Raw genomic sequence first — 9,648 nt, forward strand, 5'->3', positions numbered from 1 at the left:
GTTGTTGAAAATATTTTTCATGCTCCACTTCTAGATTTTCAAATAACAATAAAAGACTTGTTTTTAATTTTTAAGAAAGTATATAATTAATTAAAATTTTAGAAAATAATAAAAGGATTTCTTTTCAACGAAATTGTAGTATTTTGCTTCAAGGTGATGGAATAATGCTATTTTAGTGTGTTTACACTTTGAAAAAAATGTCATTTTAAATCATCCATTGCATTAGATAAAATTGATCGTCCTTACACATATTATTAAAAAAACAAATGCGTATATACAATGCATAGATAAGTCTTATATTCCTCAAAACCAAAGCCTGAAATCGTAGCCCCTTACATTTTTTTTTTTTTTTTTTTTTTTTCAACTTCATATATTCATTGAAGCTTAGACCCGTCCAAGAACGGTTACTATACATTCATTCCTAATCGCACATGTGAGACAAATCAATTGTTATATTTCAATTGATTATTAGTCACACTATGTTGACTAATAATCACTTGAACATGTTAATTATTTGTTTTCACTTACGATTAGTAATATTTGTATTTCAACTATTCTTGGATTGTCCAATGTGGAGAGTTCAGGAAGTTGTATTTACATTGTTGTCATCGCTCACGCTTTGTCAATTGTCATTATATATTTCAACCGCGTCTCTACTTGTGTTCTCTAGGTGCATAGTAGGGTGTCGTGACAATTTGTTAGTGATGGAAAACTTGCCAAATTTTCACTTCCCCCATCCTGTGTACTTGGAGAGCCATAGGGAGATGTTGCCGAAATTTATAACGACTACGACGAAGGAATTTGAGCAATTGATCGCAATGTAAATGTAACATTCCTGAATGGGATAGGATCTGTACCCTTTAAAGTATGATGGTTGATTATAGGATTCACGATGCATGCATGATAAACATTATGAGAATATAATGAACACCATTTACTTGAACATATTATAGGGTAATTAATGAACATGGATAAGAGTTGGATGAACGCTCGGGGTAGGTTTTTGCCAGAATACGTGAAAGGGGTACATGATTTCATAGAGTTCGCGCGTCATCGTGCAGACAGAGCCAGTAGAATAAGGTGTCCTTGCAAAAAATGCCAAAACATAACATGCAAACACATTGATCTGGTCCATTCACATTTGTTAGACTTTGGAATGGAGAAACAGTACACAAGATAGGTGTTCCACGGTGAAGATTATGCAGTTTAGAGCGATAATGATGATGATGAAGATGAGGGGGCAAATATAGTAGGTGGTGATACACGTTCGGAAGAATTAATCGAAATGTTAGGTGAATTGCAAAGGGGGATTGCAGTGGACACGAGTGATGTCAGTGTGTCGCGTACTGGTGATGAAACTACATCAGCAGGTACCATACCTTGCGATCCTAGTACGTTGAATTGACTCGGTAAACCATTTTCTAATCTCATGAGGGATGCACGAGTGCCCCTATATCCAAACTATAAAAAGGTCTCCAAATTAGAGTTTTTGATAAAGTTGCTTCATGCAAGGACAATGCATAGGTTTTCTCAGAGCACATTCAACATGCATTTAAGCCTCATTAAGGCAGCACTGCCGGAGGGTGAAACACTTCCCAATTCTTTTTATGAGGCGAAGACATACCTGCGTGAATTGGGTCTAGGTTATACTCTAATACATGCGTGCAGGTATGATTGTGCACTCTTTTATGGTGAACATGAAAATGCGAACGAGTGCCCAGAATGTGGTGAACCGAGGTATACAACTAATCAAAAGAAGGGTAAAAGGATCCCCAAAAAAGTTTTGCGACATTGTCCATTAATCCTGTGGCTGCAACGATTGTATATATGCAAAAACACTGCTATAGATATGAGATGACATCAAGAGAAACGTCTTCAAGATGGAAACATCCTTAGCCATCTAGCGGACTCCGAAGCTTGGGCCAAATTTGATAAAATGCATCTGTGGTTTGCTAGTGATCCTCACAACATCAGACTTGGCTTTGCTTCAGATGGGTTCAATCCTTTCGGTAACATGACCAACCCATATAGCATGTGGCCAGTTATGATGATGTCATACAATATGCTGCCATGGCGATGTATGAAAGAACCTTTCATTTATATATCTCTGCTGATTCTCGGACCAAGAGCACCTGGTAATGATATTGATGTTTACCTGTGTCTGTTAATTGACGAGTTGAAAGAATTATGGGAAAAAGGAGTTGAGACATTCGATGTGCAAACTGGGACAACATTTCGGATGCATGCTGCAGTCTTGTGGACAATTAATGATTTCCCAGCATGCGACAACCTGTCAGGTTGGAGCACAAAAGGTTTCTTAGCATGCCCAGTATGTAATAAGAATGTTGGGTCCTTATCCTTTAAGCATGGACGCAAGTTATGCTTTATGTGTCATCTCCGTTTCCTACGAACTGGACATCCTTGGAGGACTCATGGCATCAGAAGCTTTAATGGAAAACCTGAATAAAGGTCGCTGCCAAAGCGGCTAAGTGGGGAAGAGATATTAAACTAGCTAAGGTTGATCGAAGATGTGAAATTTGGGAAACCACCTGGACAAAGAGAAGCATCTTCTTCGAGTAGCCATACTGGAAAGATCTTCCACTACGCCACAACTTGGATGTCATGCACATTGAAAAGAACATTTGCTAGAATGTCACTGGTACATTGCTTGATATAAATGGGAAAGCAAAGGACACCACAAATGCTCGCCGAGATATGGAAGACATGGGAATACGACCTGAGCTGCACCTATTTCGTGATGGGGACAAAATTCTCATGCCATCAGCTTGTTACACATTCTTGAAGGATGAGAAGAATAAATTCTTCGACTAGTTGAGATCAGTGAAGTTCCCCGATGGATATGCATCGAACATAACTCGATGCATAAACGCGAAGGAAGGGAAGATGCTAGGAATGAAAAAGTCATGACTGTCACGTCCTTTTACAATGGGTTCTACTAGTTTTCCTTGATCGACACTTGACTAAAGATGTTCGCTCGGTGTTGATTGAGCTGGGAATCTTCTTTCGGCAGTTGTGCTAAAAAAAATGGAGCATAAACATACTTGAACGGTTAAAGGATGACATTCTTCGATGTGATGGTCCACCTAGCTGTTCATTTACCAAGGGAGGCCATAATTGGAGGACCTATTCAATATCGTTGGATGTATCCTATTGAGAGGTAAAGTATAAAGTCCTTGTATAATGGTCACATGATTTTCCTATTTGAATTTTTTTTTTCTTTATTGTGTCTAGAAGTCTATAATGCAACATAAAATGCACAAGTTCTTGTCCACTTGAAGGGGTATGTGCGCAATAAGGTACGACCGGAAGGTTTAATCATTGAGGCGTGCATTGATAGTGAATGTCTTGCATTTTACTCAATGTATCTACATGATATTGACACAATGTTCACTCGTGATGAGCGAAATGCAGACGTTCATGCAATTAATGCCAAAGATGAAGAACCCAGGAGCTCTATATTTCGAGAAAATGTTTGGCCTCTTGGTGTATGAGTTTACGATTTCATTCACATGGACGAACTAGAAAAGGCTCATTTCTACATCCTCAACAATTTTGATGAAACTGTTCCATATATCGAGTACGTTGTTCCAAACTCCTTGCTCTGCATTGTATTTACATATGCATAATTATATACTTACTTGACATTAACATACACTACTATTGCATATAGCGAACATAAAGCTGAACTCCTTGCCCAAAATGAAGGAAATGTTGACGAAAGACATAAAAATGAGTTTATCAATTAGTTTGGGAGTCGTGTAAGTAACAAAAATTGCTTTAGTTAGAAGCAATGTATGGTGTCACTATTGACGGTATTCTTCTAAACTCCTGTTTATTTAATAGATGAAAGTCATGTTTTACAATAAGGAAACAACGGCAAGTAAATATTTATATGCGTTGGCATGTGGGCCCGATCAAAGAGTTAACTGCTACAGCAGTTGCATTGTTAATGGGTTACGATTTTATATAAAGTCCCTCGAACAGCATAGAAGAACCCAAAATTGTGGGGTTGCGGTGCTAGGCACAGAAGGAGATGAAGATATTGACTACTTTGGTGTGTTGGATGATATTATAGAGCTTAGCTATGGAGCAAGCAAACCTTAAATTGTATAATTGTATATTTTACTGTCTGAATTTATTTTACTGCATGCATTTTTCTCATTGTTTTGCTCCTTGGAGTGGAGGCCTGCGGTTGAAGCGTGACATAACTGAATATAGAGAGTTTGTTCGGAGTTTTAATGCTCCTTCTGTTGATGAGAAATTTGAGCTGTTGGGCATGTAAGTTGCAGCTTGCAAATTGTCGAAAATCTAACATACTTTAGTTACCATTTTAAATCCTTACATACTGATTGTCGCGGCGTCCCGGGAGCGCGTGTGCCCCGGGCGGCGAAATTAGAAATCATTTTAATTTTCAAGGAAAAATCATGGAATGTCGGAGTTGCCACTAACCTTTAGTGCGGTTAGAACACATGATTACTACCCCGTTAGGGGTAGAATCGGTCTACATTACCAGAGTTGGGGCTGGGAGTTCGGTTACGCGAGGGGAAGGTACGAGCACCCCCTACGCGCCCGTTCTTACGAACGGTACCTAATTAATTTCAAATTATCCCTAAGTTAATCTAATAATTCTTTAAATTACTCCTTTTTTTATGAATTTATAAATACATGTGAAAATAAATAAATAAATAAAATAATAAATAAATAAAGATAATATATATATATATATTCCCTCAGAGCTTAGGGTACGTGATGCCCGAAGGCTCATACCCTCGCAATAAAATCATAGGGATAAAGAAAATCGAAAATAATTTTTAAAAATAGCTCCCAGATTTATTTTCAAAATTTATAGATTTTTCATAAATAATTCAAAATATTTACCAAATTCTTTGGGAAGTTTCAATACATGATAATAGGATAATAAACTAAGATATTAAACTACCACAATACATATAATTAGCAATAAAACACCATATACTATATATATGAAGATACTAAAGATACTAAAACAATACCATATATATTAGAACACTAAAAAAAAAAATATACATTAATAATAATACAAAACATAATAATAATAATAATATAGAATAAGATACTAAACTTAATATAGTACTGAAATATGCCAATATTCTTAATATGAACGTGTGATCTAAGAATACTAAATATAACAACATACTTAATATAACATTACACTCATATACACCATATAACGATATAACAATGTACACTATAGGAATATTCGCTACAACAATAACAATATAACAATACGACAATAATATAATAATACAACAATATATATAAATATATACAATATGGAAATAATTAAAGAAACAAATCAATCCTACAATTAAAATGTAAACTATACAATATGGAAACAAATCAATTCTAAAATTAGTATGTAATTACACAATTATGAGTATAACAACAAAGTAATGAAATTATGGAAACAATCAATTCTAAAATCAATATGTAGATATGCAAGGATAAATATGGGAACAAATAAGCTTAAGCAATAATATAAAATGATAAAGATGGGAGCAATAATAAAATAATGATCAAGAATACCCTAAATAATTATGCAAGTAAATGAAATAATCACATTACACATTAAATAATACAATAATAATAATAAAAGAACCCTAAATAATTACACAATCAAATAAGATAAATATATTACCCATTAAATGTCACAATATCAATAAATAAATAAAAACCTGAAATAATTATACAAGCAAATAAGGTGCACATATTAGCCATTAAATATTATAATAAAAACAAAGAACCGAAAATAAGCATATAAGCCAATAAGATAAATATATTACACATTGAATATTATAATGACAACAAAATAAACCCTAAAACACTAACATATTACATATTGAAATTAACAATAATGATAAAAACCCTAAATATAATACAAGCAAATAGAATGACTATTACATATTCAATGTTACAAAATCAACAAAGAAATCATGAATAAATATACAAACCAACTAAATACATTGCACTTAAAATATTATAATATTAACACGACAAAAACCATAAATAAATATTCAAGACAATAATTGCATTTCAAATATTAACAATAAAACATAAATAAATACAGACCTATTACAAAAAGTATTACAACATTAAAACACATAAATAATATTACAACATAAAAAAAAAAAAGGCTTACTATAATAATAGTAAATAACTTATATGTGCAGTGCCTGCTGTGTGCAGGAATCTGGGTAGGGGTTCCGTGTATGTGTGTGTGTGTGGGTGTTCAGTGTGTGTGTGTGTGTTATGTGTACGTGTGCAGGGACTTACAGAGGGGGGGGTACAGCCGGCAGACGATGAGGATGTGGTGTTGAGGGAGGCTGCTCGTGGGTGTTGCAGAGTGGTAGAGCAGAGGAGAGCAGTTGAGAGAACAGCCGGCTGGCAGCAGGCTTGCAGAGTGCTCCGGCGGCTGTGGTGTCGGCGGCGGATGGGTGGTGCTACGGCAGTGAGGAAGGGTGGCCGGGGTTTGCTGGCCTGCAGCCGGTGTGATGGAGCAGAGCTCGGGTTAGCGGATGGTGCTGCCGGAGCTGGGTTGTGATGGTGTTGCCGGAGACTGGAGAGGTTGCAGATGATGGGGGATTTGCTGAGGGAGTTCTCGGCTGTAGTGGCCGGCCAGAGTTGCGGAGGACCTGGAGGATGGCTGGATAGCGGCGGCATTAGAGTTGTAGAGAGTCTTTGCGGATGGTTGCACCTCACTGTGGGGTTGAGTGGTCGTGGAGAAAGATATGGAGGAGGCTGTAGAGGAGTTGCAGAGCTGTGCGCAGCACCACCCCGGCTGTGTGTGTATGCGCTGCCCCCCCTGAAGAGAGGAAAAAAAAGTCCCTTATATAAAAATTTTAGAAACCCTAACCCATCCCTTTTCCTTTTTTGGTTTTTTTGTATTTTATGGTATTTTTTTTCTTTTTGGAAACAATATATATGAGTATAACTACTTATTATGGTAATAAGGAAATAATAATAATACTAAAGTAAAAAATAATGATAATAATAAAATAATAATAATAATAGTAATAACAAAGATAAATAAATAAATAAAATAATGATAATAATAGTAATAATAAAGGTAAAAATACTAATATTAAAAATAATGTCAATAATAATGAAAATAATAAATAATAATAATAATAATAAACAATATAAATAGAAATAAAAATAAAAGTAATAATAATAATACTAATGAAAAATAATAATAATAATAATAATAATAATAATAATAATAATAATAATTAAGATAATAGTAATAATAGTAATAAAAATACTAATAATAATGATAATAAAAATAATAATGAAAATAATAAATAATAATAATAATAAAATAGACATAAAAAATAAAAATAAAAGTACTATTAATAATACTAATGAAAAATAATAATAATAATAAAGAAAATAATAATAATAATAATAATAATAATAATAATAATAATAATAAGATTAGTGAAAATTAATAATAATAATAATAATAATAATAATAAGAATAAATAAAATAATAATAATAATAATAATAATAATAGTAATACATATATTGGGCCTGGGTAAAAATGGGGTGTCTACACTGATGAAATCTATGCCTACAGCATGGCCAATGTGTTTATTGTTGCTCCTGAAAGCCTCGCCACTTTGTTTGAGGGTACTCCGAGTATCAGGAAAGATGCACAAAGGTATAACTTATATTGGTGATGGTGTTTACAGTTAAGGTTGATTATTGTAGACAACATGTAAAGGCAATTTTAGAGCACTTTTTTACACTAAAAATGAATTATTGTTATTATTATTATTTTGAAATAAGTCTTCAAGCTATATATGTTAGACCCCTGGATGTTGTGAGAAAAGACAACTTTCTATGGAGTCCTGATATATGTTGGCTCCAATTCTCGCATCAAATAAAATATCAACGTTGTGTATTTTTTTTTTTTTGTTTTTTTGTTTTTTCTGCAAATAATGCATGTTCAGGGGGTGGAAGAGGAAGAAGAATATTTAGTCATGGCCTAAATAACTGTCTTTTCATTTACTGTTTTACTTATTTTCTGTTTTCCATTTAGACCGAGGATGGTGAACTTATGATTTGGCTGCCGATTAAGGTTTATTCAACTTCGGGAGGACTACAAGAGTGCAAAACTTGCTGCCAGACTCAGTTCTTTGTGGCCAAGGTCCAGTTAAGACAGGATTGGTGCGCTGTAAAGGTAACCTGCCACTTCTCTTGGATTAGTTATGGGAAGCATTTACGAATGATAGGGAGCTGAAACCTCAAGTTGACGGGTTGGTGCTGCCAAGAGCTTGTTAGGGAGCTGGTTTGAGATTAAGCTAATCAGGAGGCCGATGAGCTGACCTTCTGAAAATTGGGTACAATTAGGTGTCACCTTTTAATTTTTTTCTCATTATATTTTCCTTATCCATTTTGAGTGTATATTTTTGATAGTATGGATGGGAAATTGAATACATTGCATTCATCAACTACTCCATGAAAGCCATTGCTAATACGAGGGTGACAATAATCATAACAACAAAATTACAGATTGGATGTGGGTACAAGTCGATGCACCTTTCTGAACAGCTATAGGAGGAGCATATCACAAGCAATAGGATCATCTGACGAGAGAACTAAAGGCGCAAAAGTAGAAGCTGGGAGAGACTCTCCTCCCTTAAGTAGCCATGTGTATACCAACAAATTAAAATGATCCAAGCAACGAGGACACTAACCAAATGAGGATGTAGGAGGACTGGGCATAGAGAGTATGTTAGGATTTAGAAGGCTAGGCAAACTCATAAAGATCAACAGAACTAAAGGACTCAAAATAACATTGTACAAATTCAAAAGAGGTAAATTCAAAGAATCAATGTAAAGTAGAGCTATTACATCAATATCCCTTCTGATTACATGAATAGCCTAGAAAAAATACATTTGATAGCACAAGAATCCAACTTGTCCATTCCTAAACTTAGCTAATGGACAAAGGACATATAAACAATATACGAGGAGTAAGTGTAAAAAAAGGGGCCTTAAGGAAGATAACTGGACATGGAATTTTACCAGCAAGAACATAGGATGCCATTTTATTGATGAGAGAACAAGCAGTGAACACAAAATCACTCCAAAAAACTTTGAGGACATTCATTTGATAAAATAGGGTACTAGTGACTTTGAGTTTGTTTTTCGGTTTTTGTAACTCCATTTTGTTTTGTAGTTTAGGCATAACATGCCTAATGGATCACACAAGAAATAGGCATACAGGTACTAAATTGGGTATTCAGGTATTCCTTAGAATTATCACTACGAAATATCCTAAATTAATTTCTTAATTGAGAACAAAAGGCACAAAGATAATAAACAACTCGGAACAATCTTCCATTAAACACAACCAAGTCATCCAAGAGTAATCATTGACAAATAGAACAAAGTACCAAAACCCCAACTTTGACATTACACGGCAAGGACCCCAAACATTGAAATTTACTAGCATGAAAGGACTAACAGCCCATTTGTTGACTTGAGAAACAAAGGGAACACAATGATGTTTTCCCAACAAGACTCACACTCAAGATTAGACAAAGAACTCAAGGTAGGAACTAGCCATTTCAACTTGTCCA

Source organism: Malania oleifera, chromosome 6, assembly GCF_029873635.1.
Source record: "Malania oleifera isolate guangnan ecotype guangnan chromosome 6, ASM2987363v1, whole genome shotgun sequence".
In the NCBI taxonomy this organism is placed as follows: domain Eukaryota; kingdom Viridiplantae; phylum Streptophyta; class Magnoliopsida; order Santalales; family Ximeniaceae; genus Malania; species Malania oleifera.